The 27,350-nt window shown below is 48.2% G+C and overlaps 1 protein-coding gene and 1 long non-coding RNA gene across 13 annotated transcripts in view; both read right to left on the reverse strand.

Annotated features, from left to right (window-relative positions):
* BNC2 (basonuclin zinc finger protein 2) overlaps positions 1-27,350 on the reverse strand; it is a 556,774-nt gene that overhangs the window by 272,131 nt on the left and 257,293 nt on the right. The gene's annotated exons all lie outside the window — the stretch shown is intronic.
* On the reverse strand, positions 20,187-24,528 carry LOC142492167 (uncharacterized). The gene is made up of 2 exons (XR_012800791.1): positions 23,721-24,528; positions 20,187-20,282 (listed from the first exon to the last, which is right to left on the reverse strand). It is a non-coding gene; the product is annotated as an uncharacterized LOC142492167 (long non-coding RNA).

Here is a 27,350-nt window from a genome sequence, read left to right on the forward strand (position 1 = left end):
CGACATTTGACGCATGTTGTCGTGACGACGTGGCACGTCACATGACCCCGCGCTGAATCCCGGTAAGTACAGGTTGCTTGCCGAGGCCTCGCGCTGTCTCCTGGCATTTAATTTGAATGCGTCGGGGAAGAGTGCGGGGCCTCTGCAACCGCCCGCGCCCCTCTCCTCCCCCCCCCCAGAAAAATCCTGGGCCCCCAGTTTGCGCACCTCTGGATTAGATCAACAGTTATTCCCTTGTGAAAGGATTGGCCAAAATTATTTTGTTTGTTTGACCGGGGTCACCTTTGCTTTTTGCCCTGAATACACAATGTTTTAACACCTTCAAGTTCTCCAAAGTAGTTAAAACAGCAATTCCCCCCCCAAGAAGCCTCTATGGATTTGGGTTTACTTCATACTGTATAATGTTAGCCTTTTCCTCTCCGCGCATGTCCTGCTCTTTTTTTATGTTTTCCTGGTGTTAAAACCCCCCCATTATTTTCCTAATCTTCTGGGGAAAGCTCCCATTTTAACTTCTGCTTATATCTTCTGAACGGGGAATCAGATTTTTTTTAAATAATACAGAGAGTTGGCAAGGCCAAGAAGAGATCTTTTAATGTAATTAAAACATAAAATGCAAAAGGCTAGCAATGTGAACTGCTGCTGCTTTAAAAATGCAACATCTGAATCACCGCAGTCTTATTTCTCCTGCAAAGTACAAGGCCCCGATTCACTTCCAATAAGCAGTTTGTGTTATTTGTGTCATTGTACATGTGCTTTCTGTTGTTGTTCTGTCTGGAGTTGTGCTACATTTGTAAAACTTTTCACTCTTATTAAACAAGTATTAAAAATGGCAGCGAAGACTATCACTTTGTTTCAACATCAATAAATGTATCTTAAAGGAACTGCAAATAAAAAAATACACTTGTAAGCACAGTCACATGTCTCAGGAAGGTCTGCAACCCTGCCCTTTTCCCCATTATCTCTTAGCATGCCGCACTTCCACTGCAGCAAGGGATTCTGGGAAATAACATGCAAATGAGGGAACTTACAAAGAGGGTGCTGAAAGTTTAAAGTGCCCCTTTACAGCTGAAAGGATTAATATTGCAAGGATTAAAAGATATAGTTATACATTTTTGTACACTTGTATTACAGGGGTTGTAGAAATTGGTGTTGAAGTCATAAATTCTAAAAAGCCAGCACAATATTTTTTTCTTTCTAACTTGTGAGACATTAACAGTAATACTCAGCTGAACAGCAAATAACTTGTGTTGGTATATTGCCTTCTCCAGTCCGGCCTCTAACCAGCCTTCTTACTTTTACAGGTACTGTATGTCTACAGCCCTCTGTGAAGACTAGATTTTATTTCATTTATAATACAGCAGGGCCCCCGCTTCTCGGCGCTCCGCTTTTCGGCGATTCGCTGATACGGCGGTAGCGAGAAGGGGGCCACCATGTTGAATTTAAAATCGCGCATTCGCAGAACGGGCGGGTGCGCCCGGCGCACATGCGCAGACCGGCGGTTGCGCATGCAGACCGCCGGTTGTGCGCGCAGACCACAGGTCGCACATGCGCAGAACGGCGAAAATGCTGGTTTGCGCATGCGCAGCACTGAAAATCGCCGGATCCGCTTTCCGGCGATTTTCACTGTACGGCGGGCCTCTGGAACGGAACCCGCCGTATACCCGGGGCCCTGCTGTATATTAACATGGCAATTTTTACGTTTTCAACTACTATAGGTACAATTACTATAGTTACAACTACTATAGGTACAATTACTATAGTTACAACTACTATAGGTACAATTACTATAGTCACAACTACTATAGGTACAATTACTATAGGTACAACTACTATAGACTCCTTAGCACATTCGCAACTGTGCTGACAGAGGAGATACTGTCTTGAGCACAAAGGCTGTGCTGAGATCAAGACACCCGGACACCACTGACCTGAAGGGCCACCTGCTTTCAGGATCCTGTAGCCGGTGAGGAGTCCTGTTCCCGACGTGCCACCGTACCTGTATGCGCGCAGATGCGGAACTGCAGACGAATGCGCCATTGACTACGAGGACAGGCTGATCCAAGTCTGAGGCGCGGGGCAGTATATCGGAGGACTTTTCTTTCCGGAGGATTTCAGTTGATCCGGCGTGGCGAGAGTGTGCCCTTAAAGCACTTAATGCTTTTGATACTTGGGAGAATAGTTGCAAGCGACCAGTTATTCTCCTGTTACTATCCATGAGAACCAGTGTGAGGATTCGTCCAACGACAAACATCAAGACCACAGCAAGAAGAAGGGACAGAAAGAGAAGACCATAACGAAACAGGAAGGATCATCCAGAAGGAAGATAAGACTGCAAAAGAAACCTTGATGGGATACAACTTACACAAGGCCGTGTAAGTTTTCATTTTATTGATTCATTTTTCATACATGTTACATCCATAGACTCGGTTCACCCACCTAAGTCTTAACCCACCTCTTAGGAGCACAAACCTCCTTCTGAGGACACTCTAAGGGTGTCAGGACGCCACTGAACATCATAGGGAGATAACACAATCATACTCCACCATTCCTTACGCTGTGCTCCCCCATCCCTTCACACATTCCATACACCAAGGGTTTTGGATAGACCCTAGTGGGGTAGTTTGAGTCACAGTAGGACATCACCATCAAAGCTGTTACAATACACACCAACCATTTAAGACATTTAAGATATCCTAATCCTACACCAACCACGGTCAGAGTCAGCGCCCGGGAAATACACCACAACAACTACTATAGGTACAGTATAACATGGCGTTTTTGTAATAACAAAAACGGAGAAAAATCAAATGATGTGTAAATGTCAAAAGGGTCGGACCCAAATAGAGGGAGAAAATAAAAGAAGACCTTGCTTAAATTTTTTTTTTTTTTAAGAAACCAAACTTTTGTTTGAAGAACTCATTTATTTAAAGAAGACAATTACATTGGATAATAGTTTTATTGTTTAAATCAATTTAATTTGTGGTTAGTTGTACAGTGCCTTTACAGCAGTTATCCCACCCAAAGTACATCCAGATCTGAGTCAATACAATTATGGTTTCAGAAAGCATAACCCTTTTATTTCATTTTGACCAATTACTTATGCCGATATGAAAATTACAAATATTTTAAGACACTCGCTCCGCACCAATACACTCCTTATTTTCCATTGGAGCCACAGGACTTAAACATGGTCCCAAAGTGCAGTCTAGGTGCCCTGGATTGGAATATAAAATTCAAGTTGAGCAAATGTAGGTGTGTCCATATTAAAACTATATTGTTTCTACTTTGTGACTCATCATTCGTACACGATTACATTGCAGGGCAAACAAATAAAGTCCTTAAATCACGAAGACCGCATCAACCTTTCCAGTGCCATAAAGACATAACAGGTACGTCATAGACGGAGCAGCCAGCCTCACTTCTGTTAGGCTGAGGCCATAGAGGGGTTTAGCCGCGCTCCTCCGCGCTGACGCGTCGGCGTCGACGTCATGATGCTGCTTTGCGCTGATTGGGTGTTTTCAGCCGACAGCGTGCTGAGAAACAGTTTCTGCTGTCGGCTGAAAATCCTTGTGCCTCAGCACGCCTGCGGACGCTCGCGGAAGCCAACTCTAAAGATATCCTCATTGAGGATGACGGGGCTCAGCGCGGAGCGTCCGCACGGCTCAGCGCAGCTTCCCCCTCTATGGACCCAGCCTTACCGGCATCCATTGCCTGGTTGTGTTATGTGATCGCTCCTGTAGCCTGGCACTCTAAAAATTAAATAGAGAGCTATCTGAGTACCTAAGCCAGTGTTTTCAACAGAAGTTCCTAGGAACGCTTGGGGTCCCCGGGCATTCCAAAAGGATTCCCTGCAATTTTCAGGTCAACTGAAAATTGTAGCAAATACAGAAGAATTTACAATGCATCTGATCTCAGACGCGCTATTAGAGAGGTTGAGGTTTGTTACAAGGCATCCGATCTCAGACGCGATATTAGAGAGGGTCGGGGTTCCTTACAATGCATCTGATCTCAGAGGCCCTATTAGAGAGGGTTGGGTTTCCTTACAATGCATCTGATCTGAGAGGGTTGAGGGGTCCTCAGAATTTCACAATATAATTATGGGGTTCCTTAACCACAAAAAAGGTTTAAAAAAACCACTGCCTTAAGCTTTCTATGGGTGAGAAAAAAAAGGCATAAGATACACCCTCCAGCGCTGGAAGACACTTTTAAAGCCCAGGCATTTGAAACCTGGACATACTGTAGATAACACGCTATAAGCAGTGTAAAGTAAGCTAGTAAGACAAGAAGAATATTTGGGAACAGTCTGTGTGAGCTTCTAAATCTCAAATATGTGTCAACGTTTCAATAAAAAGATCAGAAGCTGCTGTGCTGACAAGACAAAACTGGTGAAATACAAATAATTAACATGTAATGTAAGCCGCAGAAAAGGTCCATGAAGCTAAGCTAGATGTCTGTAAATCAATTGTGCATTGGTCACACTTGCTAGCAAAGTTGACAATGTAAGTCACAGGCCTTGATGCTTCTATTATGTAAATCCTTAAACCAACCTGGGGGGGGGGTGGGGGGAGAGTGTGTGTGTGTGTCCAAAACATTGGATTGTTTCTATTTGCACTTTAAAACTTTTTAAACCTGGAAATATTACTGTGTGCTCATTTGCATGTCTACATACAGTACTTCCACTGCAGCAAGGGATTCTGGGAAATTACATGCAAATGAGCATGCAGTGCCACCTTTTGCTTGAAATCCATGTTGACATGGACCCCTATAAGCTTATGCTTGCTGCATTGCATAGCTTTTCTGCACAGCCTGGGTTAAGATGCATAGCCAGTAAAGCTACTCACAGACAGCTATTTCGACCTTTTGGGTCTTATCAGTGTGAGGCTGGTTATACTGGCTCTGCAATTTGAAGCTTAACAGTGGAGGGTTTTTTGTCATTTTTTTACCCACCATAATTTAACTAATGTATGGTGGATATATATAAGACCTGTCCGAGACATGTGAATGTGCTCATAAGTGGTATTTTTATGATAAGGAGCAAATTAAGAAAAATGGTTAGTAAGGTGGTGTCTTCCCGCGCCCAGAGGTGTCCGAAGGCAGAGTACTGCTTAGTATATATGGCCCTTTGTGTCTTACAAAAAAAAAAGCTTTGGTAATTGGTCAACCACCCCAATCTGTATCCAAGCACCATTCGTAATAATCCCATGATCCCTCTATAGAGTTTCTTAACGAACCCTAAAAAAGTTCTTGTGAGTTCACCCCACAAAATTAGCGCTGTTTATAGACAAATACTAACACAATTGTCCATCTTAAATCATAATTTGCCAGATGGGAGACTACCAGTGCTTTTCTAGTCCTAAAAAGGACCTATATGGAAACGGGAGAGATTCCAGTGCAAACGTATATTCATAAAGGTGCAGTACTACCCAAGGGAGTATTATGTGTTACAAATCTCTATAGGTACTCTTTCAATAAGTTTGAAAGTCAATAAGTTTGTAACTGTGCTAAACTTTTGGAGTGGTTTGACATCTTTTAGCTACTCACTTTTGATGTGATGCTATACAGATGCAGCAAGTTATTATTACGCCCGGTTAACAAGGGTTAATGCAGGAATTAAAGAGAATGCCTGTTACCATGAATTTCAATAGACACGTTGTTTTCGTGCATTAAATATCGTAGCAGCGTTAACGCAGCAGAGGGCAGTAACATCTGCTACATCTGTATGTGTTAAGCAGGACCTTGAATATGCACGGTGCACACCTCCCTGATCCTTTCTCCAATTGGCCCTCCAGGAACAGAGAGGGAGCAAGTGTGAGCTAAGAGTTGCTTGCTGTATACTGTCATTTTATTTAAATAAGAAACGTTCCTTTTGAAAGCAGCAGTCCACGTCAAAGGCGTTATTTTTTTTATTTTTTTTTTTGCATATACATTAAAAGATTTAATGTTGCTTTTCCAAAGCTCTTTTTAGTTTGATAATCCGATGCTCCGTTCCGGAGATATAAGCGTTTGAAATATTAAGTGTCCGGGAGGTTTAAATGAAGCGCAGTGCAGTCTAAAAGTTACCAGGGTAAAATGGTGATTTCAAACACTTGCATTTTGTCTTTGTATTTTAGTGCAGGATACTGTATACTCAGAGAGCAAGAAATTAACATGATATGAGTTAAACTAATATAGGCTTCAGAGGGGATTACTGCTTTTAAAATAATCAAAGATTTGCTTTAAGAATGTCAAGTTTGGTTTAACAAAACCAATAACATTGTTAAGTTGCTGATAAAATGCGGCCGGCTCTTTTCTGACGCTTTGTGCCTCGGACAACATGCGAGATCAGTTTGCTGTCTTACTTTTGTACTTGATTCTTTCTTAACCGCTACATGAAAGCTGCATTTACTCTTTCATGGGATATACATAATCACAAGCGAAAGGATTTGCAGAGAGAAACACTATGAACGAGCGTCGGCGGTGTAGCGGGGGGATCCCGTCTTTGCTAACTGTTGCTTAAACGTTTCTATACTAGGAAGATTTATACAGTATTTAGGCTTCAAAAGCAGAGATGGAGAGAAGCTTCCTAAAATGAATCCACATGTATTTATATAGATAGTGGAACTATAAGTGTGTAAATAAAATAGTGGAATTGTAGGGACGTCAATCAAAAAGCAATGGTATCCCTACACCCTGCACTGTAATCACTGACTATACGTAGAATAACCTTTAGAGCTTATAGGTCTGAAACAATAGGATTACAGTTGGTAAAGAAAGGGACAGAGACCCCACACTATGTACTGTACATCAAAGATGACACACCTGTGCCCTTATTGTGCCCAGCTTTACTATAAGAGTCACGCAGTACAGGGGCTGTACCTGGCCCTTACCCAGTATGCTGTGAGGTTGCTTGTCCATGCCCAGGAAGCACCGAGCTCCATTCATGTCCCAGCAACTCAGAGCTATTAGTATCATGGAGAGGCATACTGAAGGTGTTAACTCACTAGTACTATTCTTCCTGATAGCAGCGGACCGCACTTTTTAATAAAATAAAAAATGATGTACTTGAAAAAGGGGGGCGGGGGAGATAGTGGGGGATGGGTCCCCTGGACATGATATCTAAAGAATATCATAATCTATGTGAAACGTCATCATCGCCATTCTTACTATTTTTGTATGTAAGTAATTATTTTCAAAATAAACGTTTTGTTTTTGTGTGCAACGCCAAGCATGCTGGATTCTGTTATGCTGGAGTAAATCTATAAAAAAGACGTAATAAAATACATTTAACGGCGGGATAGAGAGATGGAGAGATGGAGGGATAGATAGACAGATAGATTGATAGATGGATAGATAGTCTTGTGTCATAATAAAGACATCTGCTCATTTCTTCCAATCCTTCAGCCATCTTATTACCTGCATTAGCTTTTAAAAAGAGGAACAGAAATAATGTAGGTGGGAAAAAGCTGGGGTAAGTGCGATGAGGCCCTGCGTGTGTGGCATGGGGGGGGGGAGAGAGAGGGAGAGAGGGAGAGAGAGAGACAGAGAGAGAGAGAAGACGGTAGGCCTCTATAACACAGCCCTGGAACAGGCAGCTGGGCCTGACATGCTAATTCAGCGCTTTAACAAATCAATGCCACTCGGAAAAAAAAAGTACAATGTGAGCCCTCGCTGGGGTGGATGTCAGGGGACTGAGAAAATGCATCTTCAAGTATTTTGCATTAGGAGCGAATAATGTGTTAATTTATAACTCCTCGGCCTACACACTCGGATTATCCATCTGTGTCAGCCGTTTTGACTTCTTACATTTATCACAAAATAAATACAGTAACGACAGGCGGGGAGGGCGGTGGCTTGTAAAAAAAGAAATAATTAAAATGGAGAAGTGATGTTGCGCTAGCCTGTACTGTTTAGAATGGTCCTGTAGTCTTTTATTTATGTATTTCTCTTCCTTTTTGCACAGCAGCTACTCAAAGCAAGACTTGCTGAGGTGGTGTGGCTGATTGCATTGGGAACCATACGTCAAAGGTGACACAGAAAGGGTTGAATCAGCAAGCTGCTGTCATTGGAATTCACTTTGGGTACCTTAGCAAAGTCCCAGGGAAACACATAAGACATTGGAGCCGGGGCTGAAACTAACCCCTTCACTGCTTGAATGGACCTGCAGACCCATTAATTCCCACTGATTTTCGGAGAGTCTCATTCATTTTTAGCAGCAGAATCTCGTAGACCTCAATGGGGACTCACTGATCAAAATTAAGCAGTTTTCCCTTAAAATGCCATGTTTTGTTGCAGAACCCCCAAGCCTGACTGATTTAAGTCCTTGCAGGTTGACATCTCTGGGCCCACAATGCAATGCTTTGCAGAGCGCTCAGAAGTTATGTTCTGATGTGGAATGTCATAAAAGTAGAGATGTCTGCCTTTAAATCCATGAGAATTGGGAGTTCTGGTCCACAAAATTGAAAGTACAGATTTCTATCAGTGAGACTCCACTAAGGCTGGGGCCATAGAGGGGGTAGCAGGGCTGAGGCGCGCTGACGCTGAGGCTCGCCTGCTGAAATCTGCGCGGGCGCGATCGGGAGGCGGGGCAGTGACATCACTGGGCCAATCGCCTGCGACGCACCGATGTCAACATCACGGCGCCGACGTCACCGCACCATGACGTTGACGCTGCTCCGCGCTGATTGGATGTTTTCAGCCGACAGCGCTCTGAAAAACAGTTTGGCTGTCGGCTGAAAAATCCAGCGCCTCAGCACGCCTGCGGACGCTCGCGTGAGCCCCCTCTAAAGTCATCCTCAAGGAGGATGCAGGGGCTCAGTGCGGAGCGTCCGCACGGCTAAGCGCGGCCTCCCCTGCTATGGACTCGGCCTAAGAGTCTGTGGGACGCTGATGCTAAAAATCAGTGAGACTGACTACAAATCTGTGAGATTCTCTGAAAATCTGTGGGAGTTTACAGGTCTGTATGGAGTAATTCTTGCTTACAGGGCTGAGTAGAGGCAGTTAGGTAGACACACTGTAAGTGCTCATTTGCATGTCACTTCCCAGAATGCCTGGCAGCAGTGGAAGCATTGTATGCTAAGAGATAATGGGGAAATGCAGAAGGAGTGTGGACATGTCTGAGACATGTTAATGTGCTCACAAGGGATATTTTTATTTGCAGTAGACAAAATGGAATTTGCTACACCAAGATGTCTGTCTGCCTCTGTCCATACCAAGCACAAACTCACACCGTACAGGGTGCCACACAACGTGCATCAGTGGCGGCACTAAAATTTTTGGGCCGATTGAGCCCCTCTCTGTCACTGTTTCCCCCCCCTCACCCCCCGTCTAACTCTCCCTCCTCTCTAAATCTCCCCCCTGCTCTCTAACTCTACCCCCTCCTTTCAATCTCTCTCCGCTCCTCATTTATCTCTCACCACTCCTACTCTCTAGCTTTCCAACCCTTCTCTCTAACTGTCCCCCTCCTCTCTAACTCTCACTCTTTTACCCCTCCTCTCTAACTCTCTCTTTTACCCCTCCTCTCAAACTCTCTCACCCCCCCCTCCCTCTAACTCTCTGACTCTCCCTCCTTTCTAACTCACTCTCCTCTCTCTTCCCCACTCCCCCTTCCCAACTTCTGGCGCCAACCGGGACATAGGTACACCGGCAGGGGGAGGGGGCTTGGCATGAGGGCCCTGCAGCAAACAGAGACCCTGGCAGCCTGACACGGAGTTTGGGCACCACCTCTGGACGGGCCCAATTTCCGGCACCGGCCAGCAGTGGGCCCCACACTGCTCTCGGCCCCCCTGCATTGCAGGGTTTTGCAGTAGTGTAGTTATGCTCCCGAAGTGCATACATTACACTCACCGACATAATGATACCCACACATAAACCAGGGCACTTCGCGGGTAGAGGAGTCACTAATTAACCCCTTCACTGCTTGAGGCCTGTGGAGAGCATTACAAAAACCTGCTGCTTGCCTCAATGCATTTGCCTCCCCAGATAACGTTAGCAGGCATGTCAAATCTCACTGATTTTCTGTCAGTCTCACTAATGTTTACCATCAGCAGCCTCATAGACTTCATTGCAGTCTCGCTGATAAATAGTACTTTCTCGTTACTGGCCGTTTATTTTAGCAAAAGCCCCCCCCCCCCCCCCCATAACCTCTGATTTGGGCATATCTGCGTTACACCTGTATTGCCTTTATCAGTTCTGCCTGTTCGTGCACAAGTGGAGGCATGCGAAGGCTGTGACGTCACCCGCGTGAAGCCGGTGCGTTTAGTGTCCATGTTTGACGCGCCGTGGGGGGGGGAGGGAGGCGCATCGCGGAGATGGTTCGCCCTCATTGTGTGAACTGCTCACGTGATCTGCCTGTCGTGCCAAGAAATCAGTTTCAACTGATTTCTTGCGCAACGCGCACCCCGTCCTGCTTGCACCCGTGCGCGTCCGCGTGGTCTATACTTTTAGGCAATGTGATCGCGCTGCGCGCGATCTGCGGCAGTATGGACCTGCCCTTAGGCAACGTGTTCCATGCCCTCCTGTAGAAATGATTCTACTTCTCACGCACTTTGGGGTCTCGTGGAGCATCCCAATCCTACAATCGGAGAACCCCCCGCCCCAGACTGCCCCACCTCAAATAACAAGGAAGGAAGCATTTCTGAAAAGAGGATTTGACATTTATATCAAAAGCACGAGTATATTTTAACATTGAAATAAAACACCGGAATGACAAAGAGCTACGGTATTTTTGGATTACAATATATATGTATATTTTTGAAATGTGATAGCTTCCAAAAGGGCGTGAGCCGTTTGCTGCCGTTCGCTGATGTTAAAGCTTCTCTATTTCAATCTGAAACTCACAAAGCATTTATCCCCTATACCCAATTTTCCAACTCTATCTGTCCATGAAATGTCTGTGAATTGACTGTATAACCCTGTTCTTTTAATGTAACCATGTATTGTATTATAACTGTGTGGCCAGGACATACTTGAAAACGAGAGGTAACTCTCAATGTATAGTATTACTTCCTGGTAAAACATTTTTTATTTAGAAATAAATACAAATAACCACCACAATCTTCTGTTTTTCCTTGCACTTTACATACACATATAGAGACAGACAGACAGACAGACATTTACCATGCTGATCTAAGAAGTAATGGCAGGTGGACCATTTTACAATGCCACAGCTGGATAATTTCTTTTACATTTATTTGGACAAAAGAATATTATCAGTATATAATATTAATTAAATTGCTAATTTCGTTACTTATGTGTTTGGTTATTGCACTTATTCATTTTATATCACTGTTGTTGCCATTATTAAAATACAATTGTTACATTTTAAAATATATGCGTCATCATTGGCAGAGAGATCTGTACACATAATTCCAATATATACCAGGAACTGTAACAATACATTAGAAATCTAGAATATTTAAGGCTACACTAAAACAATTATATATTGTCATTTTCTTATAATAATTTTTTAAAACATTCAAAGCAGCAAGACATGAAATTTTATATGGGGTTTGTCTTTAAAAAAAATCAGTTCTGTAGTATTACATAATACTTACTGTATTATTTTTTTTACAATTTTATTATTCAACTCTTAATGCCATTTGAATTGAGTTTTAACGCATCCATTGATTTCTATGACAGGTTTTTAAGCCCACTTCCCAAGAAGTGCAAGATCTTTGCAACACTTTCCTGTTTGTGATCATTTCTTGCCAATGTTCACAGCTGTTCAAGCTGTAAACTGCAACTATAGATAATGTTACCGTAGTAATATAAGGATACATTGTAGCTGCTGAGTTACACGACTGAAGCAGCCATTATGTTAGACACACAATCATTTCTTTTTACAGATTTACAACAGCAGCACCAAACGATTGCCAGCTTAGGTAAGAATGTAGCATTATACATTGTCACGGGTTTTACATATACAAATAAGAAAAAAAATAACAAAAGTAAAGTAAAGGGGGAAATGTAGTATTGCTGCTTTAAAAATATATATTATTGTAGAACATAACCACACTTCTGCCAGAGGGGACCCGCAGGGCACCGATTTGCAGTGATAGAAGGCAAATATTAAAATATGGCTATTATGTCTAAAATGCTACTGTAGCTGGACTTTTTGTTGCTGGCCTGAAGCGATACAGAAGAGTTTATTGTACTAGCAAAGGGTCTGTAGAGTTATTCCTCCTGGCCGCCTTACCTCCCTCTCCCAGCTGCAAACTGTGGTATCTCTGCTCATCATTATGGTACAGCTAATCCTTTCCCCTTCTCCCCCTGGGCTCACCCAACGGGTTAAAAGGCATGTGTGACTTGTAGGTGACATATAATGCCCCAGTCCTTTATGCAATCAACTTTTACTTGACATGTATTTGCTCATCACAGGAGCCGCATTACTGCTGGGAAAATGAAGAAAACCCTAAATTAACACTTGACATTCAATATGGTCAAGTCCTTAATTGGCTGGGCTTCCTGAGAAAGCAATTTTCTATTCCCCAAACTGTTCGTGTGTCATGTGTGGAGCTGTGCTCTTGGCCATCACTGCTGTCCCTAGCTCACTCTAATGAGAGCAGATGAATTAGTGCTACGTGACTCTCTCTGTCCCTTCCCCCTGTGTTTTTTTTTCCTTTTGGTTTTTCTCCCTACTGCTAGTGACAGATGTGTGGCAGAGGGACGGCGAGGGGGAGGGAAAGTGCCCGAGACGCGCTGGGGCAAAAAACGTGATGATTTCAGGTCCGACACATAATGTGAGTTTTCCTAATTTCTGACAATCTTATCCAGGCTTCAGAAACCTGTCGTGCAGTTACTCATTGTAATTACTGTGTGCAATTTATATATATCTGTGTGTGTGTGAGTGTGTGTTTCTCTATGTCTCCCGATATCTATGTGTATATCCATGCTGTGCTTAAAAGCTGTGTGAACAGCAGAGCATTTGCTTATATGGGTTCCGTGTAAATGAATTTCAGGCAAAGGGGGACACTGTGTGCTCGTTTGCATGTCATTTACCAAAATCCCTTGCTGCAGTGGGAGCACTGTATGCTAGGTGATAACGTTTGAAAGGCAGGGTTGCAGACCTGCCTAAGACATGTGAATGTGCTCACAAGTGATATTCTTTATTGTTTGTGTATATATATATATATATATATATATATATATATATATATATATACACACTGATAGATACTGTAATCGTCATATATGTGCATAACTGATGTAAATAATGCATTTGTAACAGGCTCTATAGTCTCCCCGCTTGCGCACAGCTTCGGTACAGGTAGGGAGACGGTTTTGCTGTTCAGGACGTGCTGACAGGAGCATGCGTGAACTGCCGTTTGCCTATTGCGCGATATGTCCTTACTCGCGAGTATACTTAAAGTGAGTGTCCTTAAACCGGGGTATGTATGTATATCAATTCTTTTACTCCAAGCCGTGCATGAATTGATGAAATAGTTTAGCTGGACCACTTCAGTGGGACAGAACGTAATTTTAATATTTCATTTCCTGAGATGTGGCACTAACATGATATTATTTGTGGTAACACTTTCAGCCATTCTATCTCTGAGGGCTGTTCATTCCCGCTCCATGTATGTGTGTAGAGAAGCCATCTGTTCCATTGTGACATTGGTATGCCTGCTGGTTACCAGTGCAATGCAGGACATCCAGGGATTACGTCCTCCAGCTGCAAACCTTTCGCCAAACTGAACCCATAGAAATAAAAAAATTCTGGTCACAGTTTCTTTCTCATTTATTTATTTTTTTGCCGTCGGGAGACTAATAAATTAACCCCTTTTGCTGCGCTACAAATTTGATGAATTCCCTTTTTTTCATCCGTATCACATAATTTACATTTAAATTCTATTTTTGAAGAAGTATTTATATAGTGCCCAGAATAGCTTAAAAAAAAAAAAAAAAAGAACAGCAGTGGTTGTAAGAAATAAAAAAAAATCCCAAATGATTTAAACAAAACAGAATTGGGTGAGCTCAGAACGACCCCTATACCGGAATATATCAGTAACACTATATCATTCAATACCTTTATGGAGTACGCTGCCAGGGAAATGGAATTGACCATACATTTATGGAAAATAAATATACAATTCCTGCGCTCCTCCCAAAATTTTCTAATAACAAAAGAGTCATTATGTTGCATTTTTTCATCAAAAAAAAAAACATTTAAGCCTGTGAAGGACAAACTCCATTTCAGCAGATATCTACACTAAATGCATAATATATCTTATTGTCTTGTGTACTGAACATCGTGAAATATGTGAAAGTGCCTAAAGGGTCAAAAGAATGCAATGTATGTTATCTGCGATTCTCCAGCATGAGTGACATCCGCATGTGTGACATCCGCATGTGTGACATCAGCAACAGTGACATCAGCATCTGTGACATCGGCATGTGCCAGAGGAAACAAAGAGAGTCCCGTAGCAGGGTCACTTTTATCCCCTTACAAACTTGTTTAAAACACCAATCCCCCCCCCACCACCACATAAGCCTTTATGAGTTTGTCTCATATACTGCCAGTTTTTTGCCCCCGAGGATGTCCTGTTTAAAAAAAAAAAAAAAGTTTTTAGGGGAAAGTTTTTTTTGTGTGTTATAAACCTTTGTTTTCTTAATCTTTAGCTTCTGGGGTTACCATAGTAACCTCAGACTGCTCTGGGGAGAGCCCCATTTTAACCACCTAATGTTTCAACATTTCAGAGCATCAAATAAAAACATATTTTAATGTGAATACGGAAAAACAGAAATCAGTGCAAACTATTGCTTGAAAAATATATAGTTAACAAAAAGTAGGAGAAGCTTTTGTGAGGAGTTCAGGGATTTGTGCACCAAGTATATGAACATAGTACTGGAGTGAGGCCTCAGCATTCCCGTTACAAACTTCAACACTCAGCACAACTACAATTGTGCAGTGCAAACACCTTCATGTGTCACTTTCAGCCTCATTTCCAGTGACCAACCTTACTGCAGCTCACCTGCTGTTACACTACCGACACACTTTATTGAAGTGTGGTCGGTACCGCAAGCCGGGAAATCTCCCGGCTTGCTAGTGGCCGCCCCTCGGCGTGCCGCGCGTCATAGACGCGCGGTCACGCGTCATAGACGCGCGGTCACGCGTCATCGGGAGCGTGCGCCCCCTGCACGCGTGTCCAGGGGCTCCCCGAGGGAGCCCTGGTGTCCCGCGATCGCGGGACAGCGGCAGGGGGTTCCGGGGGACCCGGCGGACCCGGCAGCGGTAGGGAGAGCGCCCCGATCGGAGGGCGCTCTTCCGCTGCTTCGGCGCGCGCCCGTCACACTCGGGCGCGCGCCAGGCTACTGCTGCGGCACAGAACGGGCAAATGCTCGAATAAACTGTGCCGCAGCAGTATGCTGAGTCCGACTACACAATACATCCTTTAAGGCTCTATATATCCCTATATATTGGAATATTTATTTTTTATTTATAAAAATGTTTTACCAGGAAGTAATACATTGAGAGTTAACTCTCGTTTTCAAATAGGTCCTGGGGAATAGCAATGAAGTGAAAACATTCAAACATCTCTTTCACATTTTTCTACAGTTTTTATCTTTGTTTAACCCATTCGCAAAGCATTGTCTAAATATATATATATATACACACATACTACTGTATCGCGTGTCCATTTAAGTACTCCTTAAACTTCATGGATTACAAAACCTTACCCTTATCCTTTCTGTTGGGACTGAGAGCACAGGAATTATAGCAATATTTAGTAAGGGTTGCTCAGTGATAAGCTGCTGCTACATTTTTTTGCTTACTGTCCACGGTTAAAAATACAAAAAGGCCAATTGCTATAGCTTCTGTCATCTCTTACTTGACATTTTGGCTCAGCGCGTGTAGGTGTATGAATTTCACACATGCCCGTGTAAAAAAGCGGTTACATTGAATTGTAAGGCTAGTTCCCCCCCCCCCCCCCAAGAGGCCAAGTAATTCACTTTGCTCTAGCAGGGGTGCGCAAAGTTTTGGAGCTGCGCCCTCCCTGTGTGACAGCCCCAGCGCACGTGCTCCCCCTTCTCTGTGACCCGATGTCAAATGACGCTGCGGATCACGCAACCCCGCGGCGTCATTTGAGGCACGTTACCATGGTGCAGCCACGGCTGCACTCTTACTTCCAGCCCCGCCTGCACTCCTACTTCCAGCCCCGCCTGCACTCCTACTTCCAGCCCCGCCTGCACTCCTACTTCCAGCCCCGCCTGCACTCCTACTTCCAGCCCCGCCTGCACTCCTACTTCCAGCCCCGCCTGCACTCCTACTTCCAGCCCCGCCTGCACTCCTACTTCCAGCCCCGCCTGCACTCCTACTTCCAGCCCCGCCTGCACTCCTAGTTCCAGCCCCGCCTGCACTCCTACTTCCAGCCCCGCCTGCACGCCTACTTCCAGCCCCGCCTGCACTCCTACTTCTAGCCCCGTCAGCACTCCTACTTCCAGCCCCGCCTGCACTCCTACTTCCAGCCCCGCCTGCACTCCTACTTCCAGCCCCGCCTGCACTCCTACTTCCAGCCCCGCCTGCACTCCTACTTCCAGCCCCGCCTGCACTCCTAGTTCCAGCACCTCCTGCACTCCTACTTCCAGCACCTCCTGCACTCCTAGTTCCAGCACCTCCTGCACTCCTACTTCCAGCACCTCCTGAACTCCTGTAATTCTAGCCCCGCCTGCACTCCTACTTCCAGCCCCGCCTGCACTCCTAGTTCCAGCCCCGCCTGCACTCCTGTAATTCCAGCCCCGCCTGCACTCCTACTTCCAGCCCCGCCTGCACGCCTAGTTCCAGCACCTCCTGCACTCCTAGTTCCAGCACCTCCTGCACTCCTAGTTCCAGCACCTCCTGAACTCCTGTAATTCTAGCCCCACCTGCACTCCTACTTCCAGCCCCGCCTGCACTCCTACTTCCAGCCCCGCCTGCACTCCTAGTTCCAGCCCCGCCTGCACTCCTAGTTCCAGCCCCGCCTGCACTCCTGTAATTCCAGCCCCGCCTGCACTCCTACTTCCAGCCCCGCCTGCACTCCTACTTCCAGCCCCGCCTGCACTCCTACTTCCAGCCCCGCCTGCACTCCTAGTTCCAGCCCCGCCTGCACGCCTACTTCCAGCCCCGCCTGCACGCCTACTTCCAGCCCCGCCTGCACTCCTACTTCCAGCCCCGTCAGCACTCCTACTTCCAGCCCCGCCTGCACTCCTACTTCCAGCCCCGCCTGCACTCCTACTTCCAGCCCCGCCTGCACTCCTACTTCCAGCCCCGCCTGCACTCCTACTTCCAGCCCCGCCTGCACTCCTAGTTCCAGCACCTCCTGCACTCCTACTTCCAGCACCTCCTGCACTCCTAGTTCCAGCACCTCCTGCACTCCTACTTCCAGCACCTCCTGAACTCCTGTAATTCTAGCCCCGCCTGCACTCCTACTTCCAGCCCCGCCTGCACTCCTAGTTCCAGCCCCGCCTGCACTCCTAGTTCCAGCCCCGCCTGCACTCCTGTAATTCCAGCCCCGCCTGCACTCCTACTTCCAGCCCCGCCTGCACGCCTAGTTCCAGCACCTCCTGCACTCCTAGTTCCAGCACCTCCTGCACTCCTAGTTCCAGCACCTCCTGAACTCCTGTAATTCTAGCCCCACCTGCACTCCTACTTCCAGCCCCGCCTGCACTCCTACTTCCAGCCCCGCCTGCACTCCTACTTCCAGCCCCGCCTGCACTCCTAGTTCCAGCCCCGCCTGCACTCCTAGTTCCAGCCCCGCCTGCACTCCTGTAATTCCAGCCCCGCCTGCACTCCTACTTCCAGCCCCGCCTGCACTCCTACTTCCAGCCCCGCCTGCACTCCTACTTCCAGCCCCGCCTGCACTCCTACTTCCAGCCCCGCCTGCACTCCTAGTTCCAGCCCCGCCTGCACTCCGTGTTCCAGCCCCGCCTGCACTCCTGTAATTCCAGCCCCGCCTGCACTCCTACTTCCAGCCCCGCCTGCACTCCTACTTCCAGCCCCGCCTGCACTCCTACTTCCAGCCCCGCCTGCACTCCTAGTTCCAGCCCCGCCTGCACTCCTACTTCCAGCCCCGCCTGCACGCCTACTTCCAGCCCCGCCTGCACTCCTACTTCCAGCCCCGTCAGCACTCCTACTTCCAGCCCCGCCTGCACTCCTACTTCCAGCCCCGCCTGCACTCCTACTTCCAGCCCCGCCTGCACTCCTACTTCCAGCCCCGCCTGCACTCCTAGTTCCAGCACCTCCTGCACTCCTACTTCCAGCACCTCCTGCACTCCTACTTCCAGCACCTCCTGAACTCCTGTAATTCTAGCCCCGCCTGCACTCCTACTTCCAGCCCCGCCTGCACTCCTAGTTCCAGCCCCGCCTGCACTCCTGTAATTCCAGCCCCGCCTGCACTCCTACTTCCAGCCCCGCCTGCACGCCTAGTTCCAGCACCTCCTGCACTCCTAGTTCCAGCACCTCCTGCACTCCTAGTTCCAGCACCTCCTGAACTCCTGTAATTCTAGCCCCACCTGCACTCCTACTTCCAGCCCCGCCTGCACTCCTACTTCCAGCCCCGCCTGCACTCCTAGTTCCAGCCCCGCCTGCACTCCTAGTTCCAGCCCCGCCTGCACTCCTGTAATTCCAGCCCCGCCTGCACTCCTACTTCCAGCCCCGCCTGCACTCCTACTTCCAGCCCCGCCTGCACGCCTACTTCCAGCCCCGCCTGCACTCCTACTTCCAGCCCCGTCAGCACTCCTACTTCCAGCCCCGCCTGCACTCCTACTTCCAGCCCCGCCTGCACTCCTACTTCCAGCCCCGCCTGCACTCCTACTTCCAGCCCCGCCTGCACTCCTACTTCCAGCCCCGCCTGCACTCCTACTTCCAGCCCCGCCTGCACTCCTGTAATTCCAGCCCCGCCTGCACTCCTACTTCCAGCACCTCCTGCATGCCTACTTCCAGCCCCGCCTACACTCCTACTTCCAGCCCCGCCTGCACTCCTAGTTCCAGCCCCGCCTACACTCCTACTTCCAGCCCCGCCTGCACTCCTAGTTCCAGCCCCGCCTGCACTCCTACTTCCAGCCCCGCCTACACTCCTACTTCCAGCCCCGCCTGCACGCCTAGTTCCAGCACCTCCTGCACTCCTAGTTCCAGCCCCGCCTGCACTCCTGTAATTCCAGCCCCGCCTGCACTCCTACTTCCAGCACCTCCTGCATGCCTACTTCCAGCTCCGCCTGCACTCCTGTAATTCCAGCCCCGCCTGCACTCCTGTAATTCCAGCCCCGCCTGCACTTCTAGTTCCAGCCCCGCCAGCACTCCTGTAATTCCAGCCCCGCCTGCACTCCTGTAATTCCAGCCCCGCCTGCACTCCTACTTCCAGCCCCGCCTGCACTCCTACTTCCAGCCCCGCCTGCACTCCTAGTTCCAGCCCCGCCTGCACTCCTGTAATTCCAGCCCCGCCTGCACTCCTAGTTCCAGCCCCGCCAGCACTCCTGTAATTCCAGCCCCGCCTGCACTCCTGTAATTCCAGCCCCGCCTGCACTCCTAGTTCCAGCCCCGCCTGCACTCCTACTTCCAGCCCCGCCTGCACTCCTACTTCCAGCCCCGCCAGCACTCCTGTAATTCCAGCCCCGCCTGCACTCCTACTGTACTTCCAGCCCCGCCAGCACTCCTGTAATTCCAGCCCCGCCTGCACTCCTGTAATTCCAGCCCCGCCTGCACTCCTACTTCCAGCCCCGCCTGCACTCCTACTTCCAGCCCCGCCTGCACTCCTACTTCCAGCCCCGCCTGCACGCCTACTTCCAGCCCCGCCTGCACGCCTACTTCCAGCCCCGCCTGCACTCCTACTTCCAGCCCCGCCTGCACTCCTACTTCCAGCCCCGCCTGCACTCCTACTTCCAGCCCCGCCTGCACTCCTACTTCCAGCCCCGCCTGCACTCCTGTAATTCCAGCCCCGTCAGCACTCCTAGTTCCAGCCTCACCTGCAGGGGGTGCAGGTATCTCTGGGCAGTTTAAATGCCCCGCGTCACGTGGACCAATAGGAAGCCTCAAGGGATGACATCACGGCTTCCTATTGGCCTGCAGGAACGCGGGACATTTAAACTGCCACATTGATAGCCCCCGTCTGAGCTGTTACCGGCACTCCCTTCCTAAGTAGATAAAAAAGTCACCAGGACTGCTGCTTTAATATGTAAGGAACAATGACAATCAATTGGATATGCTGGTTTACACATGTGACATCGAAACAAAAAGAAACACATCATAGGTTCACTTTAGTGATAAGATGAATTGCATAACATCATGTAAAACAAGCTGTCACATCTCTTCTGCGCTTTGTTATTCTGTATGCCTGGAGGGAAGAGAACAAAGCTTGTCTTATAAATATATTCTGATAGTCCATATAACAATCTATTGGGATGTTGAAGTACTTGCATGTTTTTGCACAACTCCAGATGGACTAGTATGGCTATCACGAGTCTATGCCGTATACCAGGGGTCTTCAGCTAGTTTCTCAAAGGTGCCAGATCCCACCCTCCAACAAAAATTAGGTTTAGAAGGGTCACAGTATCATTATGTACTTTTGGATACATTTAATGACTTAAAAAAAGCTGTGTGTGCTGTGCACGCGCATAGTAAGTGAAACTTCTTTGACTTTTGTCACAGAAATTGTATTTGTATTGGTGATGTTTTAATTAAAAATCAAAATACAATTTCATTGACAAAACGCAAATAAATTTGACTTAGAACATGCGTACACATCCCTTGTATTTGCACTAAGCGTGAATTCCTCGTGTTTGTGTGCGTGACTGTGTGTGTGTGCGTGTGACTGTGTGTGTGTGCGTGTGACTGTGTGACTGTGCGTGTGACTGTGTGACTGTGTGACTGTGCGTGTGACTGTGTGACTGTGCGTGTGACTGTGCGTGTTACTGTGTGACTGTGTGTGACTGTGCGCGTGACAGTGCGTGTGCGCGTGACAGTGCACGGTGCACGTGACAGTGCGTGTGCACGCGACTGACTGTGTGCGTGACTGACTGTGTGCGCGACTGACTGTGTGCGCGACTGACTGTGTGCGCGACTGACTGTGTGCGCGACTGACTGTGTGTGTGTGTGCGTGTGACTGTGTGTGTGTGCGTGTGCGTGTGTGCGTGACCATGTGCGTGTGTGTGTGACCGACTGACTGTGTGCGCGACTGACTGTGTGTGTGTGTGCGTGTGACTGTGTGTGTGTGCGTGTGCGCGTGACCATGTGCGTGTGTGTGTGTGACCGTGTGCGTGCGTGTGACCGTGTGACGTATGCGCAGCCCCCCTGCACCTCACACATCCCCCTAACCTATTCACAGTCAGTGTGTGTGTGTATGTGTCAGTCAGTGTGTGTGTGTCAGTCAGTGTGTGTGTATGTGTCAGTGTGTGTGCATGTGTGTCAGTCAGTGTGTGTGTATGTGTGTCAGTCAGTGTGTGTGTGTATGTGTGTCAGTCAGTGTGTGTGTGTGTGTATATATGTATGTGTGTGTGTCTGTCACTGTATGTGTGTCTCTCTTTCTGTGTCCTGCCCCCTCTCTCCTGACTCCCCCCCCCCTCAAAGGCAGGCAGAGCTGCGGACCCGCGGCGGCTCTGCCTGAGACTCTCCTCCTCCCCTCACACCCCCCCCCCCCCCCTCACAGACAGGCAGAGCTGCGGACCCGCGGCGGCTCTGCCTGAGTCTCTCCTCACTCCCCCCCCCCCCCTCACAGACAGGCAGAGCTGCGGACCCGCGGCGGCTCTGCCTGAGTCTCTCCTCACTCCCCCCCCCCCCTCACAGACAGGCAGAGCTGCGGACCCGCGGCGGCTCTGCCTGAGTCTCTCCTCACTCCCCCCCCCCCCCCTCACAGACAGGCAGAGCTGCGGACCCGCGGCGGCTCTGCCTGAGTCTCTCCTCCCTCCCCCCCCCCTCACAGACAGGCAGAGCTGCGGACCCGCGGCGGCTCTGCCTGAGACTCTCCTCCCCCCCCACCCCCCCTCACAGACAGGCAGAGCTGCGGACCCGCGGCGGCTCTGCCTGAGTCTCCTACTCTCCTCACAGACAGGCAGAGCTGCGGACCCGCGGCGGCTCTGCCTGAGTCTCTCCTCACTCCCCCCCCCCCCCCCTCACAGACAGGCAGAGCTGCGGACCCGCGGCGGCTCTGCCTGAGTCTCTCCTCACTCCCCCCCCCCTCACAGACAGGCAGAGCTGCGGACCCGCGGCGGCTCTGCCTGAGTCTCTCCTCACTCCCCCCCCCCCCCCCTCACAGACAGGCAGAGCTGCGGACCCGCGGCGGCTCTGCCCGAGTCTCTCCTCCCCCCCCCCCCACCCCCCGGCGAGACGCGGCCGCACCGGGCACCGGGCAGATACCTTAATAAAGGCCCCCCCCCTCCGGAAGTGCTGCGTGGGCAGAGGCAGTGTCGGCGGGGAAGGGGGGCAGCGCGTCATCGTCAGCGGGAGCTGGCTTCGAGGGGAGCGCTGCAGCGATCCCCTTCTGATGGTGCTGTGGGTAACGCAGCTCACACTACCCCCCCCCCCCCGTTCCATGCCTCGGCCGGGGGAGGTCAGCAGGGAGTGGCGGCAATTAAATTTTGAGGGCTGCCGCCGCATGTCAGCGGGTGGGGGGAGCAGAGCTCGTTAGGAGCTGCGGCGGCGGTTACCCTCCATGATCCCTGGGCTCCTCTCCTCCTCCGACCCCGGCGGTGCTCAGTCAGCGGGACGCAGGAAAGCGGAGGTAGGGAGGAGAGAGGCTGCGCGGCATGGCAGCGGCCGTTAGGAGCGGCGGCTATCGGTGTGTGGGGGGTGTGGGGCTCGGGGGGGGGGTGTGGGGGGTGATTAGGAGCGGCGCCGCATCTGATTTGTGGAGCGGGTGTGATGTCAGTGTTGGGGTCGGGCTGAGCCAGAACACAGCCCGGCCTCAACTGCCAGCACTGACGTCACATCCGTTTCATTTCTGTCTCCACAATTCTTTTTTGCCCCATCACGAATGAGGTGCCACTAAGGAAGTTTCACTTCAAAAATATTTTGCTTATTGACTGTACACGCGTTTATAACACCTGTGCCCTATATATTCATCACTTTAGTTTACAAGCGAATTCCAGCATGAAACATTGCACTAACCGGCCTGAACACCTATAATGAAAGGAGCACAAGCAGACACAAGGCGCACTCCCGTGCAAATCAGGGGGAGGAGAGACTGGGCTATCAGGCCGCCAGTGCCGTATACAAACCAATCCCTCTATTTACACAACGGACACTTTCTGCTAGGACGGGAAATTGTATACGCTTGATGATATGAAATGTACTAACAATAGCAACTTAAGCCCTGCCAGAGGCTGCTCAAAGCAGCAGCCCACGCTGATTGCCAATTTGCTTTTCTTAAATACACTGTACTTATACTTAAAAATATTTTAATCTGACACTATGCTCAGGAGAAGTACCCGCGTCTGAATTATTAAGTGTCCGGGAGGTTAAAATGATGCTGTTCCCAGAGCCCAGTGCAGTGTAAAGGTTACTACAGTAACACCAGAAGCTAGAGATTAAGAAAATCGTGATTTTTTTTATAAAAAAAGTAGGACATGCTCAGGGGGCGCGAGGTACTAACATTAATGAACTAACATTATATAAGTTCAAATAAAAAAATATTTTTTTCCCTCTAGAAATCAGTGACATTTAGTTACCCCTTCCACATAATTTACCTAAACTAATTAGGTCAGCGGTACAAATGCACGAGAATTCCCGTAACAAGATCATTTTAATTAGAAATATATTTTATATTGGTGTTGTCTACCTCTTTCCAGAAATGCCAGCATTTGAGATGTCTGCTTTAAGTGGTACCCAAACAACGATCGCCAAAACGTTGCGCCTATAAAATACATATTTTTTAGCGACTTTTTGGTGTGTCTATCGCCATGTTTTTTTCTATATATATTCCCACGTGTAGCACCCTACAGGAGGCAAAGACTTTACATCAGCTCAGATCCTTCTCATTGAACCTTAGGAGGAGCCACCAGCACCGGGTTCCAGGGAGGACAGTTGGGATTTGAAGGTGGAAGTGTCAGTTAAAGATGGCGTTAGACACAGGATGAATGTAAGGAGATGTAAAAAAAAAAAAGTAAAAGTCCAATAACGGCAGACTACGACTTTGGATGTAAACGGCCATAGCTTTATTAACAAATAACATAACAATCCTTGCCAGCCAATAACATTTGAACCATATTTACATTTTATGCCAGCTACTGACATTAATGCCAAGTGTGCATGTCCACCATCACACACCAAAGGTTAGAGCATAACTCCAGCCGCAAAGCTACGGCTTTGCTACTCTCTTTCCAAGCCCTGGATAGGGCCAACAAACTTGACCATCAAATAAACAACCATCCAGCTGGCAAGTAACCCCGCCGCTGTTACAATGAATATACATCTCATACCTAATATAAACATAGCAATTATTTACATTTCCAATTATCTGTATTATTATTATTTTTAAATATACATTCTTACTTAATATATCTATTACTAAAAAGGGGAGGGGGGAACTTGCTTCTTCCAAATTTAGTTTAAAATGGTTACCCCTAAATTCACCTGAGAACTACTGTCAAACTAACTCCGCCCCTAAATATAAATCGACCAATCAGAACCTCTGGTCATAATATACCCAAACCATCATTTAATTAACCATTTCCTTTACCTAGGGTTACCCTATGTCCATATTTTCCCGGACATGTCTGGCTTTTGAATTAAGGTCGCCGTCCGGGAGGAATTTTTAAATATATAAAAACGTCCGGGATGTCCGACCACTGCTGGTTGCTGTCTGACTTTCGGTTGGGTTTTGAATATACTGAGGGTGTTTATTTAGCTCCAAAATCTGCTTGCCCTGTACACTAAAGTCTGTGGGCAGGAAGCGGGGAGAACACACACACGTACACACCCATCACTCTGCATGTATCTATATGTGCACACAGACTACTCTGTATGTGTCCATATCTGCACACGGCTCTATATGTATCTATATGTGTACGCACACACTGCTCTATATGTGTCTATAGGAGCGTACACACTGCTCTGTATGTGTCTATAGGTGCGTACACACACTGCTCTGTATGTGTCTATAGGTGCATACACACTACTCTATATATCTATGTGCACACACACATTGCTCTGTATATCAGGGTTACAATACGTCCGTATTTTCCCCCACATGTCTGGATTTTTGAATTAAGGTCACCATCCGGGGAGGAATATGTAGCTATATAAAAACTTCCGGGATTTCCGGCCACGCATGCGCGAGCCGCGTAAACAAAAGCTGACCGCGCATGCGCAACGGTTGTCCCAGTTTGCAGTCCTCTTTTTTGAATGGTGACATATGGTAGCCCTACTTTACCCTGGTAGTGTCACCTCAGTCATGGGCCTAATTCCTAATGGGTCCATGAGTCCCTTCTTTAGTGTCTGCATCAAATGTAGGAAACTTCCAGGGGAGCCAGGCCAGGGAGTAGTTAAATAATGGCTGCTCTGGCATCAAAGAGGTTAATGGTGCCATTTATACCTGCAGGCCCCTGACGGCAGCACCTGAGACTCACATTCATCTGCACACGTTCACTAATAAACTGATAAATGTAGACGCTGATGCACACATAGTATATTTCTATTAGCACACCAATACATACACGAAAGGGTATATTTACTAAAGTCCCCCGTCCCCGTCCCCCCCCGCTACAAAACTGGGCCAAAGAAACTGCAACAAATTTATGAAGGGAAAATATTTCCACTGAATCATACGGGATTTTCCCGATTGGATAAATCTGCACCAGTTTTTCACTGGTTTTGCAGCCAGGCGTGTTTGACAAATGACCCCAAATCTACTGACATGTACAGACTAAACACAGACACTCTGTTATTATACAGTCGCATCCATAGATTTCTACATGCACACTCCTATGTACAAGGCACAAACATAGCCACAACTGCATGTATATGCTAAAATGCATGCAGCCTGTGCTTTCTTGCTTACATGGGTTTTCCTGAATTTCCCACAGATCTAAGGGGGGAAATGTCTAACTTCTTTAATTGTCCTTTGCTCTTTTATGTGTAGCAGGGTCCCCCCTGGTCCCCCTTTCCCTCGCTTCTGCAGGGACTCCCGGCAGCGTCGGAGGCAGGGGGCTGCCATATTGGTTGTGTCGCAGAGGTTCGCACATGCGCAGTAGCGACGCGGCGGCCATTTTGGTAAAGAAGTGGCAACAGAGGCGCTCCGTAGCAGGGACGGGCCACAGTCGCGCATGCGCAGTTAGGGCGATGCGGCGGCCATTACAATGTTGCACAGGCTCAGCGGAGAGTAGCGGCGGCCATTACAGATCGCGCAGGCGACCCCAATAGGAAAGAGGGCCATTGAGGACTACAGCCCCCAGAATGCTTAGAGGCAGACAGGTCACCTGACACCAGGGAGCCAATAAGGCTCAGAGCTTTCCCTGAGAGGAAAGATACATTGTTACGTGCTGCAGTGAGGAAGCAGAAGAAGCTGGGACACAGACAGGGGAGGGTGGGTAAGTGTAGAGAGCAAGTGGCTCATACACAAGGCCAGACATTCCCCCCTTAGGCCCCAGCTAGGCCCTAATCACCTCAGCTTGTGGTTACTACAGGGACTCCCCTTAGATAGGGACAGGGTCCTGTAGAACCCAGACAAGTGAGGGTACAGCCAGGAAGCGTGGATCTCCTGGTATTGCTGTGAACGTGAATCTCTCTCTGCGGCTGCAGAGATAAGAGACTTTCTAAAGGTGGATCACTCCATGCGGGAGCCACCCACCGCCAGGCAGAGTTACAGGACATCGCTGAGGAGATCGCAGAGCGGCGGATCCTTTGTGAAGTGTCTGCAGCCCCAGAGGCCCGAGCACTGGGGCAGGTATCGTATTTAAGTGCACCAACCTACCGGTACATCAGGCGCTGATCCCGCCTATAGGTTTTGGGTTTCTTAGAGGACTCATGAGACTCTGGGTATACGGTGTTGGGGGAGGAGTAAGGTGTAAGGGTATAGCCCAATTAGGGGCAAGGTATGTGATGTTATTGTTTTGCCCATGTGTTCATTTGAATGTGTCCTGCGAGGAACAACTCCCGCTCTGCTGGGAGCCATCGCAGGTGGAGGCGCTGCACCATATATTATTGTTCCAGAGGATACACCCCAGGCTCTCACTGGCGGAGGCTCAGGCCTCCTGTGAGCCCAACAGGTAAAGCACCACACCGGCAATACATATAGATTCTCCTCATATGCACCCTATCTGCGATAGGGGGGGGGGGGGGGGAAATATGGGTTACATATGATAGAAATGTTCTCTTATAACTACATTATAACTGCACTACACAATAAAGTGTGCTTAAAAAGAAAAATTACTAGGGTTACCTTACTAGGAGCGGTGAAGAGACCTAGCAC

The sequence above is a fragment of the Ascaphus truei genome, chromosome 1 (assembly GCF_040206685.1).
Source record: "Ascaphus truei isolate aAscTru1 chromosome 1, aAscTru1.hap1, whole genome shotgun sequence".
Taxonomy (NCBI): domain Eukaryota; kingdom Metazoa; phylum Chordata; class Amphibia; order Anura; family Ascaphidae; genus Ascaphus; species Ascaphus truei.